This window comes from Lepidochelys olivacea (genome assembly GCF_965140295.1).
Source record: "Lepidochelys olivacea isolate rLepOli2 genome assembly, chromosome: 1".
In the NCBI taxonomy this organism is placed as follows: Eukaryota; Metazoa; Chordata; order Testudines; family Cheloniidae; genus Lepidochelys; species Lepidochelys olivacea.
Genome location: NC_140411.1, coordinates 236,409,285 through 236,426,286, shown reverse-complemented (window position 1 = coordinate 236,426,286; position 17,002 = coordinate 236,409,285). Strand labels below are relative to the sequence as shown.

Sequence of the window (17,002 nt, the reverse complement as noted above, 5' to 3'; positions counted from 1 at the left end):
GAAAATGATCAGCGGAAAATATAAATCCAATCCTACGTCACTGACAGCGATTATTTTAACAGAATAGCTCATCTCAATGAAGGAGGCCTCTGAAGACAGAAAGTCCATTATCCCAAACCAAATATTGTACATGTGAACATTGCTCTTGAGAGAACCAAAGCGGCAGTCAGCGCAGGACTTGATTGAGCAGCCAAATAACCACATCAGGGTACTTTTGAAGGTTCTCTTAATGAGTGAGCACATGAGCTCAAGTGAACTAGTGTCCCCCTTTTCCCCCCACCTTAAATTTAAACTGTTGGACCCATTATGTCCAACCTAAATTAATGACTGTATCCCCTAAATCTTCCAGGTTGAGCAAGCTTGTAAAATCTCAGAAGTTTGATTTCGATAAAGGTCTAGCTGATCAGCTGCTTATTTTGGGTCAAGAAATGCTGGGCAGAAAGGCCCCAGCTTTTAAAATATATTTAGACATTGCTGCACTCAGAGACTAAATGCCTTCAGAAAATGACACTTGGGCTCCAAAATCAGTTAGGGGTTGCAATGCTGAGTGCAGCAAAGCCCAAATATTTTTACAAAGCTGGGCTCACGTGGCCTGGTTTTATACACATGCCTTCATCTGTCTAACTTGATTACAATATATTTTTTCTGTTAAGCTACCGCCTGTAGTTCTCTTTTGCTTGGTAGCTGTTTGTTATTGTGGCTGCCATAGGCATGGCATTCCACAGTTCAACACCGACTGAGTAATAAATTTTCCTTTTAAATTCTTGATCCATTTTCTTTCCATATTTTTAGACAAACATCATTGGGTTTAAAACCAGTTCAAAACATTTATATGCATTACAAAAAGTCCAATGGACTTTTTTCTAAGGTTAGGGTGTTAACCTCTGGTGTCCTGGCCAAATTCCAATTTGCATTTTTATATTTTGACACATTAACATTTTACCCATAGTTTCAACCGATAGACAATTCCTCCTGCTCTCAGCTATAGTGTTGCATTGCTGTGTTCTCTTAAACAGCCATTGCATTCCACCACAGCGGCAGCTGCATTTCGATCGTAAAGGGGTTCACTGAGATCCTTTGCAATATAATTGTGAGCTATTGCTCCCACTTGACTCTTTTTTTTTTAATCTTGACAATTTCAGTCAAACCGTCTCTCTAACTGTGATTTTTTTTTTCTTAGCCTTTCTTCTCAAGGAAAGCCTCCTTGCCCACTTACCATTCTGGTTGTCTCCTGTGCATCCCTTATCTAATTCCTCGCTGGAGTATGATGCTCAAAGCTGAATAGAGCAGGGGTTCTCAAACCGCATTGCATCACAACCCCCTTTCGACAATAAAAATTACTACATGACCCCAGGAGGGGGGACCGAAGCCTGAGCCAGCCCAAGCCACAGGTGGGGGCACCAAAGCCGAAGCTCAGTGGCTTCAGTCCCGGGCAGGGGGTCTGTAATCTGAGTCCCCGTCCCCAGGGCTAAAGCCCTCAGGCATCGGCCCCCAGGCGGTGGTGCTCGGGCTTCAGCTTCGGCCTCAGACCCTAGCAAGTCGAAGCCAGCCCTGGCGACCCCATTAACACGGGGTCATGACCCCCTTTGGGGTCCCAACCCCCAGTTTGAGAACTGCTGGAATAGAGGAACCCAATATGGTCTACAGCGCAAGAGTGCTGTATGTGCCATGCCCAGAATTCTCTTAGCTGCGCTAGACAGCACCCCCTACTAGTAGTTTCATAAACCTTCGACTATCACTCAAATACCCTCCAAGATAATTCATTCAAATCCCTTGGGGAATTTATTACAAAGTCAGTGATGTGTCTAGGGTGTGGATCAGTTCTGCAGTTAATATTTAGTGCGTCCTGATCATTGTGTTTAGAACTCATTCTTAGTACTCCTGGAAGGCTATTAAAGATCTGAAAAGCTGGAATCAGTCTGATGTGGCGCTAACAATGATGGGAACATTTCTGTGGAAACCAAGCCAACAACCATCTCTTTTGGGCACCAAGACAATTGGAGTGACTTTATTGCATGTTCTTGTCTCCTTTCACCCATTGGTATTAAAGCTGCTGTTCCTAGGGGCTACATCCTTACTCAGGAAAAACTCCATCCTCAAAAGTAAAACACACCACAAAAGCAGGCCCTGAATCCCTCTATTCTTTAGCCACAGAGGCAAATTTGCTGCTTCTTATTTTTTGCTGCAGCAGTGAGGAGTTCACATGGACATTGTTTAAGGTATGTCACACTCGAAAGTCAGCGGGCTTTGTTTGTGTTTTAATTCTTGGAAATTGTTGGATTTACTTTCTTTAAGAATAGATTGCATTTTAATAAAAAGAAAAGAAAAATGGGTATTTAAAAAATAATAAATCCATAGAAATAGCAGAGACTCAGACTTTCCTGTGTGACCTTCAGCAAACCTCTTTGCCTCAATTCTCTATCCTTAAAATGGGGCTAATGCTTATTTTTTCCAACCCTTTGTTTTGCTTGTATACATAGGCCTTGCTCTTGTACTGAGCTCTGTGTAGGTCCAGGAGCTCACTGCAGTCTCAGGGCTTTGGACTACAAGCTCTTCAGTGCAGTGATAGTCTTTTATTATATGCATATGTGGTACCTAGTACAACAGGTCCCTGACCTTGGGTGAAGCATTTAAGGCACTAGTGTAATACATAAAATAAGGGGGGATGGAACTATTTAGCTATGTGTTAAAGGCTAAGCCATTGAGGTCTTCATTGTACAGAATGATTTTTTTTCTTCATGTGGATTTTCTTTCCAAAGTAGTAATAAGAATCTGGAACACATTCTTCACCGGATTATAGCAATTTTAAAGTGGTCAAATTTTGAGGCTAAAAAGGTCAACAATGCTCCTGTTAACATTTATATTTTTAAAAAAATACCCATTCTGTTTTCCCCATTGAACAAAATCAACAATAGTTTTCCTTACAACTTTTTTGGTCTCTTTAGTAAGATTTGTCAGTGTTAAATTAATCTTTGCAAGCAAAGCCCTTATGCTTTATGTAACGCTATCACAATATGTTTTAACAAAATGCCTTTTATGTAGCCAACAGGCTTGGGCCAAGGTGTATTTATTCTGCAAAATCTTAGAAGAGGAGCAATGTTTAAAAGTTCAGCACTTGGGCCTTATGCAATAGGCTGGAAAAGGGAGCAGCCAGTTCACTGGAGCTTTGTCTCAGAGACTTGTTGTTGTTTGAGGTTTTTAGAGATTGACCCACAAAAAGGCTTTGCCATTAAAGCATTGAGAATTGTATGCAGCTAGATTATGCTTGTGGCTGTCAAATCACCAAAAAAAAAAAAAAGTTATTCATTGAGGCTAAATTAGTTTTAGTCAATGTAATTAATTTAACCCTTAGCTTTAGAAATAGAGGTGGTCTGGATTCTAATTTCCTGTGGCTAATACAAAGCAAGAATGTAAAGACATGGAAACCGAAGACCTCCAGTAACTAACTTTAGCCAGATGCTTTATTCTGCTTCCTTCTTAAATGCTTTGTTTCAATTATAGCCAGCAAATATATAAATAAGCCATTTCTTTTAGGATGGTTGGACCACAAAACCTTTTCTTAGAGTTAGTTAATTGTCTATCGAGTTTCCAGATGAGTTCACTTGGGTTGGCTTATTGGATAGTGCTGTAAGCTGTCATGTGGGAGATCCAGCTCCAAGAGAGGAGCTCAGGGCAGACCATCACCATGTCACCTCTGTTGGAGGAGGAGATTAATGTAGCATGTCTCAGAGGTGGGCCAGAATTTGTAGCCTTAGAGGTATTTGTTAATAATAATAAATAAATAAGTAATACTTGGCCTATTCTATAGCCTTCCAATGGAACATGTCAGCAAGAAGAGAGACAATATATTTTATTGGACCAACCTCTGTAGGTTCAAGAGACAAACTTTTGAGCTACACAGGGCTCTTCTTCAGGTCTGGGAAATGCAATCAAGGTGTCACAGCAAAACATGAGGTGGAACAGATTGTTTGGCATAAATAGTTAACACATATTTCAAGGGACTATTCAAGGTGAAATGGCGTGATAACAATTCTCTGCTCAATGGGGGGAGGGTTTAGTGGGTTATAGATTATTGTAATAAGCCATAAATCCAGTGTCTCTATTCAGCCATGGTTTTTTGTGTCTATCAAAGTTATGAATTTAAGCTCCTAGACTCCTTTTGAAGGTATTGGACGGGTTTCCTTTGAGAATGAGGGCTGAGGTCAAATATAGAGTGATCACTTTGTGAAAAGAGTTTTTGTCTTTTATCATTTTTCTGTGTGAGTTCATTTGAAAGTGTAGTGATTGTCTCGTTTCACCCACTTAGATGTTGTTGGGACATTTAGTGCACTGGATGAGGTACACCACATGTTGTGATGGGCATGTGAAGGACTCATGGATATTGAAAGATGTGTGATGGACAGTGTTGAGCATTGTAGCAGTGGATATATGTCTACAGGTTTTGCATTTGTTGTTCCGGCAGAGTCTGGTGCTGCTTTGAATTGGTGTATCCTGGTCGGTGGGGAGCTTGCTTCTGATGATGAAGTTGGAGAGGTTGTGGGGTTGTCTGATGGTCAAAAGAGGGGGTTCAGGACAGATTTTTTTTCAGGATTTGATCCCCATCAACTATGGGTTGTAACTGTTTAATGATATTCTGTATGGATGCCAGTATCAGGTGTGCTATCAGAGGGGGTTTATTTCTGTATAGAAGCAGGTTCTTTCAGGGTATTTGGGTGTTCCATTCCAGGATGTGATCTACTTTTATGGTGGATTATCCTTGTTAAGTGTAGTAAGATGTATATCCCAGACTTTCTCCTCAGAGCGTATTCTATTATATCTGAGTGCCTGCCATAGATAGCAGATTTCTTGGTGTGTTTGGGGTAGTTACTGGATCTGTGAAGATAGGTATAGTGATCCATGTGTTTCTTGAATATAGCAGTCTGTAGGATTTCATTGTTGTAGCTGATCATAGTGTTTGGATGTTGATGATAGTGTGGGTGTATTCTATAGAGACTTTAATGGATGGGGGACGGGGTTTGAAATTGTGGTGGAAATCTATGAGGGATAGGGTTTAGGTCATCTCACCAGAGGACAAAAATATGATTGCTTGTATCTCATTGGTTTATAATTGATTTTGTGGTATATTTGTCCAGAAATTCTTCTTCAAGGTTGTCCTTAAAGAAGTCGGTATACTGGGGAGCCATCCTACTAAGCATGGCTATTCCCATGGTTTAGACAAAGTGTGTTTTTGTTGAATATGAAAATGTGAGGGGTAAGGATGAAGTGGATGAGTCTGTGGATATATTTGGGGTGGATAGCTAAGGGTCATTCATTATCTTGTAAATATTTGTGGCAGGCAGTGAGTAATGCTGTCGTTGAGAGGGATGTTGGTGTATAGGGAGGTGACATCCATGGCGGCTAGGATGGAGTTCTGAGGGAGGTTGTTAATGTTGCAGAGTTTCTGGAGCAAGTCGGTTGTGTCCTGAAGGAAGCTGGCTCTTTGTGCGGATGGTTTCTGTTAGTCCTAATATTGCTTCTGTAAGAGTGTCGTGAGCAGATATGATGGGTCTGCCTGGATTCCCTTGCTTGTGTATCTCGAAAAGTGTATACAAGCTCCATAGGGTGGGGTTATGGAGGGAAGATGTTATAGAATTTCTCTTAGAGTTGTTTGGGGAAGGATTTAATGGTATCCTCATTTACCAAGGTAAATTGTGATGTGGTGTCTTCCTTTTTTTTTTGTTCTTTACAGTAGATGATGTTGGAGAGTTGTCAGTTGGTCTGGTTAATGTTGTCATTAGGGTTAAGGACCATGATGGCGCCCTTTTTGTCTGCTCATTGGATCACTATTTGTCAGTTCAGTTTCAGGGACTGTATAGCTGTCCTCTTAGCAGTGTAGAGACAGTGGTGGATGTGACATTTGTTAAGGATTTCACAGTCAATTCTTTTTCCTGAAGTAGTCAATGTAGTGATCAAGAATGTGGTTTCACCCACTGTGAGTGTACTGTCAGATGATTCTTTTTTTTTATGACTGGCTGCGAGGACATGGTAATTGTGGTGGTGTTGTCGTTGTCATTGTGAAAGAATTCTTTTCGACAAAGTCAGTGGAAGAATTCTTGTAGGTCGCCACATGTTGAGAGGTGTGCTGAGTTACCATACTAAGTTCTATGGGTCCTACACATGCCTATCACAACAAGTGGTGTATCTCATCCAGTACACTAAATGCCCCAATAACAACTATGCTCTCGAACGAACACGCAGAAATATGAGAAAAAACAAAAACACCAGTCACCTGTGGGTGAATCCTTTTCACAATGCAATCACTCTATACCTGACCTCTCAGTCCTCATCTTCAAAGGAAACCTGCACAACACTGTCAAAAGATGAGCCTAGGAAGTTAAATTCATAACTTTGCTAGATACTGAAAACTATGGACTGAATAGAGTAGAGACACTGGACTTATGGTTTATTACAATAATCTATAACACACTAGTCCCACGCCCCATGACTTGGGAGGTGTTAACGGGCCACTTCACCTCAAATGGTCTCTTGAAATACGTCCTAACTATTTATTCTAAACAACCTGTTCCACACTGTGTTTAGCTGTGATACTCTGAGTACATTTCCCAGATCCGAAGAAGAGCTCTGTGTAAACTTGAAAACTTGTCTTTCTCTCCAACAGGAATTGGTCCATTGAATAATAGTGAGGGTCTGAGTCTTGTTTACTCTTAGGCTCTGGCAGTATAAAGGGGCCTTAAAGTGGACATAGATGTAACTATTTCTCAAATAACATTACAATTGGCCTGTAATAGGGTGTGAGATTTTTCTACTGGAACCCTATTGGGAGATTTTGACTGATTCTTTAACCCTCTATATAAAGGGAGATGGGAGTGATTCTTTGGGTAGAGAGAACTAGGTCTTGGCAAGGAAATTCTAGGAAAAGCCAAGTTTAGGGAGAAATGTTCGACTGAGTTTTACATTTTTTGTTGTTTGAATTACTACTAAAGTCAAAACCCAGCAAAGAGGGTAAATATGGACCAAATACAGAAGGCCTGATTCTCTGTTATGTCATTCTGTGCTAATGTAACACTGACTTTTTTAATGCAGTTACAATGATGTAACAGTGGAGAACCAGGCCCAGTGTACGTAGGTTCTCTTCACAGTAGGCTGAGAGCTTTGTGTGTGTTCAGGGCCAAATTCTGATTGCCCTATACACAAGAGTGTCCAGCAGGATTTGGCCCATTGAACATGTCTTTTGTGTTATAATTGTTTAGCACTCTGAATTTGTTATGAGTAGCCACACATTTGGGGCCTGATTGAGAATGGGAGGAGAGAGGGAAATAAATACTAGTTTTTGTGCTTTTAGAAATTTGGAAATAAGGCATGTTGAGGTACAAAATGTGACCTGCATACAGTGTAATACTCCAATTGCATTATCAACACACAGTGGAGAAGTAATTGAGGAATGGATAACAACAATTATATAATGGCAGAGATCCGTACCGTCAAATGCCCATAACAACACTGTATGGTTTAATTCAAAGTGTTCTACAGGGTTATTACTGAGCTGGTATAGCCAGGTTAATTGCAGGTAAATGCATGGCTACTGCCAGTCCATGACTGGGCAATGTCCTGTCCTGACCTCAAGTCTGATTTTCAGCGTTCTATGTGCAGAGACTTTGTCCAAAAAGGGCCAGCTGGCAGTGATCAATGATGATTTCAGTCTTCTTGAGGTCAGTTCTCAATGGATAATAATTTGTACTAGATCTAGTCATGTAGAAATCTGCTGCAAGGCCCTGCATTTATCCCATGAGTAAGAGCTGCAAGATTAAGTCCTCAACCTTGTATTTGAGTATCCAAAACACAATAGGTGGGTAATTTTTGTATAACAGCTTGGTTTATTTCTCTTGTGGTATTTAAGTCAAATTAAATTAATATTGAGGTAAAACTGCCTAGCCTTAGGTGTTGAGAAGTGCTGAATACATTACGGATGGTGAGTCAAGAGATTTGTTGTGCAGGAATTGTTTGGTGATAATGATGTTATTATTTAACACTTCTAATGTGTTAGCGCTTAAGGTCCCATCAGTTTGGGGCCCCATTGTTCTAGGTTCTGAACAAGCATACAGCAAATGTCAGTGCCTGCCTGAAAGAGCTCAGAGTATAAAAGACAAGACATAAGAGGTTGATGAGTCAAGCCAGTGGGTCGAGGTGGGGGGTTGTGGAGATGACAGGGTAACAAAAAGAAAATGTTGGCAATTCATAGGGAATGAGGATCAGTAATCACAGCTTAGCACCTGCCTAGCTGTTGCCAGGCTGCAGTCTCCTGTTTGCATTATGGGAGCTTGGAGGAGTGACTCGACAGAGGATCAGGTGGTGGCTTAATGGATTTTGAATAGGAACTTCACCCACTCGATGGAGCAGCATGGGGGAGAGACTCAGGGGGCTGAGGTTTGCCTCATTGGAGTGAAGGTGCGAGTTGACCTTGTGATAAGGTTAAAGGTTGGATAGGCAGGGCAAGGCTCTGTTTCTCCAGACAGAAGGAGGAAACAGATTGTAGGCCTTTCTCGGAATGATCCTGATTCTCATAATAACTGATTCCGATGGACTTTTAGGCACCCTGAGACCACGCCGAAAAGGGAGGAGGAGATAGTTCTGAATTTCTAAAAACCACAAAACCAGAGCATAAAGCACGCCTCGGTACAAAATGTGATTTGTGCGTTGGCATAATAAAACTCCAACCAAATTAACAACTCAAAAATGGAGATATAATTAAGGAGCAGATAAAAATTCATATTAAATCAAATAAAGTAGAAATATGCTCCAAGGCCCTGTATTTGGCTCGGCACCAATTCCGGTGTCACTGAGGTTTTAGCTACCATAGCGACATACCCTTTTGGGGCAGGGGGGAGGAAGAAGAATTTACAGTAATACCTACCAATGTTCGTCTAATTAAATCTCACAAGTTAGTGGAACGTGCTGGATTTATAACCACTCACAATCTCAGTGGTTGCACTTGCAACTAATCACCCTCTTTAATATAACATGTTTGTATGAATTCATGCAGCCATTTAAACATCCAAAACCTAGAGATCCGTAAAATACAGGGCTGGAGCAGAGGGGAAGGTTTCAGAAGCTCCCGTGTTGAACAAGTTTCCTCACCTTTGGCAAAGGTCCACTGCCAGCTTTCAAAGTTTTAAGAAAGGGGGAGCTAGTATGAAATTAGTTTCTGTCACTTTAATGCATCCCTCCCTCCTGGTACATGTATGAGGGGACTCTGCTTCTGGAGAAGCAGGGCATATTTTAAAATTCTATGGTCTCAAAGGTTCAGATGCAAATCACCACCACCAAGAACTGCTGACATAAAAGAATCTCTGGATAGAAAGAGAAAGCTTTGTGAGTACCCTTTCTTCCCTACAGCCCCCACTCTCTCCTCTTTTGTCAAGTCGCCCCCCCCCAAAGTCTTTTATTTCTTGGGAACACGCAATTAAGAAGATCAGGACTAAATTTTAAAAAAAGTATTATCAATTTGCAAAGAAAAATATCCCAAGGGGATGGAGGGGGTTAACTGCTCTTCCAGGATTTGAGATCACAGCACCCATGGTCTTTGCTTTGGCAGTGTGATTAGTGTCCTGCAATCTATAGGAGGGAAGAAAGGGGGGGAAATGACAAGGTGGGGGATGGGGGCGGGGGAGACAAACACAGAGATCCCTCAAGCAGAACAAAAGACAGCAGTTTACCCACCCACTATGTTTCTCACTCTCTCTACCTCCAGTGTAAGATCTACCTTCTCTGGGCTGAGTAGCTTGTAAGAGGAGGTTTTCCCTCAAACTTTTGCCACTTCCAGGCTGGGCTCTGTGTGTGTGTGTTTGTGTGTGTGTGGACTCACCTACTGTAAATTGGTAGACACCATCCTTTGGGATTGCTACTGCCAGGTAAGATATGGTTTTAATTCTCTTCTTTCTTGAGATCCATTTTTCACAGGCTGGTGGGCTCATATTTTAACTGCACAGTCCCTCCCCCTTTTTCCCCCCAGTCCAGTTAATGCTCTTCTGTGTTGGATGGTAATAAATCTGAGAGGGAGTTGATTACCAAATTAGATGCACCTTCAGGGATCCTGTGGGAGGGAAAGGCTTTGTCAAGGACTGGAGCTGGAAGGGTGAAATAAGTGTCTCTTCAGGGGTAGTTGGGGAAATGTCTGGTCTGCTCAACCCTCTCCACACATGTAAACACACACACACACACACTTTTTCAGACCATACAGCAGGGTGCAGCACTGTATCCCCACCAGCTGTGTGGGATATAGTGCTGAGTGTGAGGAAGCAGAAGTAATGCAAATGTTGTGTCATAAATTGGTGAGCAGGGGTGCTATTTCTCTGCTCTTCAGGAAGAAGGGTTCCAGCACCCTGGACAGCTGGAGGGAGAAATGTGAAAATAGGAGGGTGAGTGCTTTAACCTCCTCCCTCTTGGGGAGGGAAGCGAGATTGCTAGATACCATGGCCAGGAAATCCATTAAACAGAATATCAGTCATCTATGTATGTCTAAGACACAGCTGCCCTGCTGCTGAGCCAAGCTCAACAGGCTGTTTCAATCACAAAATGATTAATTAAAAGTGCAAGAGTTTTTTCACTTCAATCTATTCATCTATAGTCTTTTGTTTTCCTTCGAATATCTGAGAGGGCCACATTCCATCTGCTTTATTTATGTCAATAGTCCCACTGACGGCAATATTAAGGCAAAATGCCATTGGTTTGTGCTGTTCTTGATTTGCCATAACTGTGGCAAAAGATATGAAAGACCAACAACAACAACAAAACAAAAAAACCCACCATCTATCTCAGTAGAACCCAAAAGGTCTTAGTTTGGTGTCTTCTGTATTATTCCCAGAGCCTTCCCTGAGAGAGGCTCTTCCATTGTGGGGATAGTTGTTTAAAAATTGTCATTATTACATCATCAGAACCAGCCCCTGCTTTCCCTTATGCCCGTACCCCTTCCTTGAAGCTATTGGGTTGATCAGCTATACGTAAGAGAAGAATTTGGTAAAACAGAAAAAAAAAGAACACTATGTAGTTTTTGGTGCCCACTTCAATAGCTAGTTGATTTCTATTTCCTACCCTATTTCAGTCCCTAGTAAATGGCCCCCAAATGACTCAGAACTGCTAAAAAAAAAAAAAAAAAAACAAATTCAAGGAAACGGCAGTGATTAATAGTTAATGTCTTTATGCCATTTGAAAGTTGTTAAAGTGCTATATAAATTCCAAGTGGCGCTGTTAATAGTAATTATGATTATGAAACATGATTCAGCCTCAGAGAAAGATAAATCAACACTAGTAAAAGTGCTTCTGAAGGCAGTCAGGTAGTCACACTTACTTGGTGTATATTTGGAGAACACTATCTACTGCCTACATCTCAGGGACCAAATACCTTAACTGTCACAGAATATACAAACAGTATTTTGGAAGATTGTAGGGGTAGTGTAAATAACTGGTAGGTAAGACTATGTATGGATTATATTCTATTGTTCCAGATAAGAGATCCACTTGAAAAAATGAAAATTCCATACAGAGATAATGAATACATGCATTGTATGTTTATCTAAGAAATATCAATGAGTGGGTTAGAAGGTAATTTCACCCATTTTAATGTGTGTCTTAATGTCAGAGGATTATATTTTACATATTAGATTATTTTCTTTCATAAAGAATAGTAAAATTCTACAAGTGTATGGTTGTACAAAGCTATGGCTATAAAATTGTGTGTATACCTATTTATCTCTGTTTTTATGATATACTGTAGTGTAGTTTTAATGATTCCACAGTTGAAACTTGTTGTTTTTGTCTTCTGCTAGAAGTCTAAGCAACTGTCAGTTACCATTAAAGAACTGTGTTGTATCAGATCACCCCAAATCAGTTTATGGTTCCCTAACCCACGCCATACAATGTTTTGTGATTTGTGTTGAAATATTAATATTTCAGGTTGCATAGTGCCTTAGTTTCAAGGTTTATATAGTCTTTTTGGTTTCAAAATGAAAACGTATTTTAATATTTGTACTGCAAATAATTGTTACTGCTATACAGTGGAAAGTGTTATGTTTTTGTAGCATGAAGATATGAGGGGTTGATCTTGCCTTATAGCCTGTTTTTTTTTTAAATCTTTGTACCTTTGAGTGTGTGTGTGTATATATATATGTATATATATATATATATATATATATACACGCATGCACATACATCTCCATTTTCCCTCATTCCTTATTCAGATAAACTTCCACTGACTGGAAATTTTGCCTGAATAAGTACTGAGGAAAACTAAGAACGATGTTGATGATGTTGCCCTCAGATGGACAGGAGATATCCTGCAAAATATATATCCATATGAAATACACAGGGCTTGAATTCAATGTTACATCAGGACCCAATATATTTCTAGAAGAAGGAGTTATTCAATGTAATGCTTAACTTCCCTTGCTTTGTACTTTTAAATGTAAAAATACCAGAAATAAAATGTACAACAAAATAGAATTTGATGTAGTTTTGCAGATCTAGACTGCTGCACACCGAGTTCTGAGTCACTGTCATCCAAAACAGTCATGTAATCAGGCCTCGGTCTGAGGTTGTTATTCAAGTGTTTGGGACTATACAGTAATGAAAAAGACAATGTAAATATCTTCCCACTAGTAATTTGTGTCATTACTGTTATCTTTTATTTTTAATGTGGGATTATTGTGATACTTCTAAAGCGAGGCAAGGATAGTACTGGCTGGAGAGAAACACAGATTGGCAAGTTGTTGTGAAAGCTTCTCCAGGTGATATAGTTAATGGGCCTACACTCTTATTCCAGGCTTGGCCTTTCCTTACCAGAGACTGAAATTAAGGCCTAATGCTTTGATGGCTTTTCTGATCATTCACAAGCAAAATGCATTTGGTGTCTTATCATTACGTTACTGTTACACACATTGCTAAAGCACCCGTTGGCTTAGTATTTGGGCACTCTTACATACATTCACTCCCGTACAATAGGTGCCCTGTAACAGTGCTCACTGATGCCAGCGATACTCAGTTATTCCACAGATAATTTAGTCTTTAATTAGTCCATATCTTAACTCTTAAAATGAACATGACTTCTCTTTAATACCTATGTTCAGAGAATAACGCTCAGTTGTCTCATCTGGGAGCAGGTTCTTAGAAAATGTGCCTATCCCAAGAGATAAGACTATTATTGAAATTTCTCAGTGATTGTGTCTATCAGAATGCAGTCCCCTTCATGGTCCCTCTGGAACATAGGTTGCAGATCTTCTGTGCCTCTTGTAGCAGTGAGGAGGACTTCACCCTCTTTTATTTCTGTTCATTACCGCTTGCTTCCAGGAGAACATGGTAGAGCTGTAGCTCTCTGCAAGATCCCCTTCCAGACTGGGGGACTCAGGAGGCGTCATGTGCTCCAAAGGTTGTTTAGTTCCGACACCGTGTACTACAGGGGTGGGCAAACTTTTTGGCCTGAGGGCCACATCTGGGTATGGAAATTGTATGGTGGGCCATGAATGCTCATGAAATTGGGGGTTGGGGTGTGGGAGGGGGTGAGGGCTCCAGCTGGGGGGGGCTCTGGGGTGGAGCCAGAAATTAGGGGTTCAGGGTGTGGGAGGAGGCTCTCAGCTGGGGGAGGGGATTGGGGTGTGGAGGGGGGTTGTGGTCCAAATACAAGACAGCACAAAGCTTTAAGCAAGCAAGCAGGCTGGTCTGCCAACGGGCTGCTCCTGTCAGCTTTCCACCCTCTCCTTTATTCTTTCTCTCCCCCCGTGCATTACATTCTCCAAAAGATAAAAGGAATACACTGGCTTTGTTTAACATTCTTATTTACCAATTTCTATCTACCGCATTCCTTGCTCTCGGGCCTTGAGCCCAGTCCTGGGAGGCTTCCTACAGTTCATGTCATCTGGGCGAGATTCCAAGGTTCATGCCCTTGAGAGGAGCCGTGTGTGCACGGCTCCTACACAACACTCTGGGTGTGCCCTGAATGTTGCCAAGTGCATGAACCTTGTATGAATGCTACAGAGGGGGGTGGAGCTCCGGATGGGAGTGCGGGCTCCGGGGTGGGGCTAGGGATGAGAGGTTGGGGGTGCAGGAGGGTGCTCCGGGCTGGGACCAAGGGGTTCGGAGGGTGGGAGGGAGAGCATGGCTGGGGCAGGGGGTTGGAGCACAGGAGGGGGTCAGGCTCCAGTTGGTGCTTACCTCAAGCAGCTCCTGGAAGCAAGCACATGTCCCCACTCCAGCTTGTACATGGAGGCGTGGCCAGGAGGCTCCACACACTGCCTCCGCCCCAAGCACCGCCTCTACAGCTCCCATTGTCTGCAGTTCCCAGCCAATGGGAGCTGTGGAGGTGGTGCTTGGGGCGGAGGCAGCGTGTGGAGCCTCCTGGCTGCCCCTATGTGTAGGAGCTGGATGGGGGACATACTGCTGCTTCCAGGAGCTGTGCGGAGCCACAGCACTCTCAGAGCAGGGCAAGCCTCTGACCCCGCTTACTGACAGGAGTGCTGGAGCAGGACCCTGCTCCCCAACGGGAGCTCGAGGGCCGAATGCGGGCCCCGGGCTGTAGTTTGCCCACCCCTGGTGTACTATGTATCACATGTACTTATATGCCCCCCATCACCATAGTGCTTGAGCACCTCACTCTGTATAATGTTTCTCCTCACAACACCATGTGAGCTAGGGATGTGCTATTTTTCCTGTTACACAAAGAGGTTTAAGTCCATACCTAACATGTAGGCTGACAAAGCTACTGTGCTCAGGGGTATGAAAAATCCACACCCCATGAGCGTCGTAGATATGGCAAACTAACCCCTGGTGTAGATGGAGGTCGGTTGATGGAAGAAGGCCTCCATTGATGGGGGAGATAGATTTCCTATAGCAACAGGAAACCTATTCCATCAATGTAGGCTGTGTCTATGCTACAGGGTTATGCTGGCATAGCTACAGTGCCTATGTGTAGACATGGCCTGACTTGCCCAAAGTCACACAGTAAGTTTGTGGCAAAGCAGGAATTGAACCCAAGTTTCCAGAGTCCCAGGCTAGTGCCCTAATCACAGAACCAGCTTTCCTGTCTGATACACAGGAGTGCTGGCATGAAAATAAACTTCTTTTCCAAGCCCTACTCAGGCTTTGGTCAGGGTGACAAAGTTCAATACCCTGTCACGTGAACATAGGTAATCAGCTGTTATTTCCACGGGCATGATGGAATGCTCTCAATGGAAGTATACTACTTCTCATTCATGGCCTCCTTCTATCTGGTTGAGTCTCCAGATAGAGTGAAAGGCTCTATCCATTCATTAGGCAAATATTTGCATAAAGTTGTACTTCTAATTAAATATGGTTAAGACTAACACTACATCTGATTGGCACCTAAGTTTCCAGAGAGACAACCACTTATTCCACAGATGCCCTGGAAAGTTGTGACGATTTGTATCTTAAATCTACATCTCTACATCTACATATGGAACAAATTAATAATCAATCAGTTCATAAGCACCTAGAAGATAATAGGGTTATAAGGAATAGCCAGCATGGACTTGTCAAGAAAAAATCATGCCAAACCAACCAAATTTCCTTCTTTGACAGGGTTACTAGCCTAGTGAATTGAGGGGAGCAGTATGTGTAATTTTTCTTGGTAAAGCTTTTGACAGTCTCATAAACAAACTAGGAAAATGTGGGCCAGATTAAATTACTGTAAAGTAAGTGCTCAGCTGGTTGAAAGACTGTACTCAAAGAGTGGTTATCGATGGTTCGCTGTCAAACTGGGAAGGTATAGCTAGTGGAATCAGTTCTGGATCCGATAATATTCAATATTTTCATTAACAACTTGGATAATGGAGTGGAGAGCATGCTTATAAAATTTGCAGATGGCACGAAGCTGGGAGGGGCTGCACGCACTTTGGCAGACAGGATGAGAATTAAATGACCTTGACAAACTGGAAAATTGGTCTGAATTCAACAAGATTAAATTCAATATATACAAGTGCAAAGCACTTAACTTAGGAAGGAAAAATCAAATGCACAACTACAAAATGGGGAATAACTGGCTTGGTGGTAATACTGCTGAAAAGGTATAGGGATTATAGTGAATCACAAATTGAATATGAGTCAAAAATATGATGCAGCTGTGAAAAAGGCAACTATTGTGGGGGTACTTACAAGAGAAGCATCATATGTAAGACATGGAAGGTAATTGTCCTGCACAGCAAGGTAGAGGTGAGGCCTCAGCGGGCATACTGTGTCCAATTCTGAGCACCACACTTTAGGATAGGTGTGGACAGAGGAGATCAACAAAAAAGATAAACGCTTTTGAAAACCTGGCCTATAATGAAAGGCTAAAAAACTGGGCTTGTTTAGTCTTGAGAAAAGAAGCCTGGGGGGCACCTCAGAATAGTCTTCAAATATGTTAAGGGCTGTTCTAAATGGGATAGTGATCAGTTGTTCTCCAAGTCCCCTGAAGGTAGGACTGGGCTTCATCTTCGGTAAAACAGCTTTAGGTTAGATATTAAGAAAAAACTTCTAAGTATAAGGGTAGTTAAGCACTGGGATAGGCTTCCAAGGCAGGTTGTGAAATCCCCGTCATTGATGGTTTAAGAACAGGTTAGACAAACACCTGTCAGGAATGGTCTAGGTTTACTTGAACCTGCCATAATACTGTGGGTGGGACTCAATGACTTCTCAAGGTCCCTTCCAGCCCTACATGCCTATGATTCTATAAAACAATGGCAGCTTTAACATTTCCCTATTTTTGGCCAGTCTTTTTTGTTCTGTGAAACCCAGGGTTGCTTATATAGGTGAACACAAGAGACTGAAAATATTTCCTAAACCAATTCAGGGCCTGAAATGATTAACAAGGCACAGTGGTATGTAGGCATGGTTTTAAGAATTGCAGCTATATTAATATTTGAAAACAAAATATTTGGCTTTTAATCTACCTCCTTCTATTTACCTGCCAAGACACAAGGTCAGGCTTTTTTCCTGTAATCGTTGACAAGATCATCGAGAC

General features: G+C 41.9%; 1 protein-coding gene across 7 annotated transcripts in view; it reads left to right on the top strand.

Moving 5' to 3' along the window:
- Positions 1 to 9,196: 9,196 nt before the first annotated feature.
- Positions 9,197 to 17,002, top strand: part of SLCO1C1 (solute carrier organic anion transporter family member 1C1) — a 54,245-nt gene continuing 46,439 nt past the window's right edge. For 4 of the 7 annotated variants that reach the window (XM_084617992.1, XM_084617989.1, XM_084617996.1 and 1 more), the window contains exon 1: positions 9,714 to 9,908. The gene's annotated coding sequence lies outside the window, so the exon portion shown is untranslated. Of the gene's footprint in view, positions 9,370 to 9,713; positions 9,909 to 10,379; positions 10,416 to 17,002 lie in introns of those variants that run through there. The other 3 variants (XM_084617990.1, XM_084617994.1, XM_084617991.1) reach the window with 3 other exon arrangements.